Genomic DNA, 310 nt, shown 5'->3' with positions numbered 1-310 from the left:
GCGCTGGATGGTCACATGTGACTCCATCAGACCAATAAATATCAGCTCAGTGATTGGAAGGAAAACCTGGAAACATTCCTCAGTTTATAGAGTGAATGTTTGAGTGAATGCAGACAGGACTGTAATCTGGTGAATGTTCTTGTATTGGAATGTGCAGAGTTCCCAATGTATCAAAATAAAAGGTATGAGAAGGATTTTCACCTTTTCACTCGTTTATTCACACACTGCTATTATTCTGACAGCCGAGGATTCTTCCCCAGGTCGGTGATCCGGGGCCCCGGGACAGCCCCAGTTATGTGGAATGAAGGCG

This window comes from Pyxicephalus adspersus, chromosome Z, assembly GCF_032062135.1.
Source record: "Pyxicephalus adspersus chromosome Z, UCB_Pads_2.0, whole genome shotgun sequence".
Lineage (NCBI taxonomy): Eukaryota > Metazoa > Chordata > Amphibia > Anura > Pyxicephalidae > Pyxicephalus > Pyxicephalus adspersus.
Note: the sequence above shows the minus strand (reverse complement) of the source record.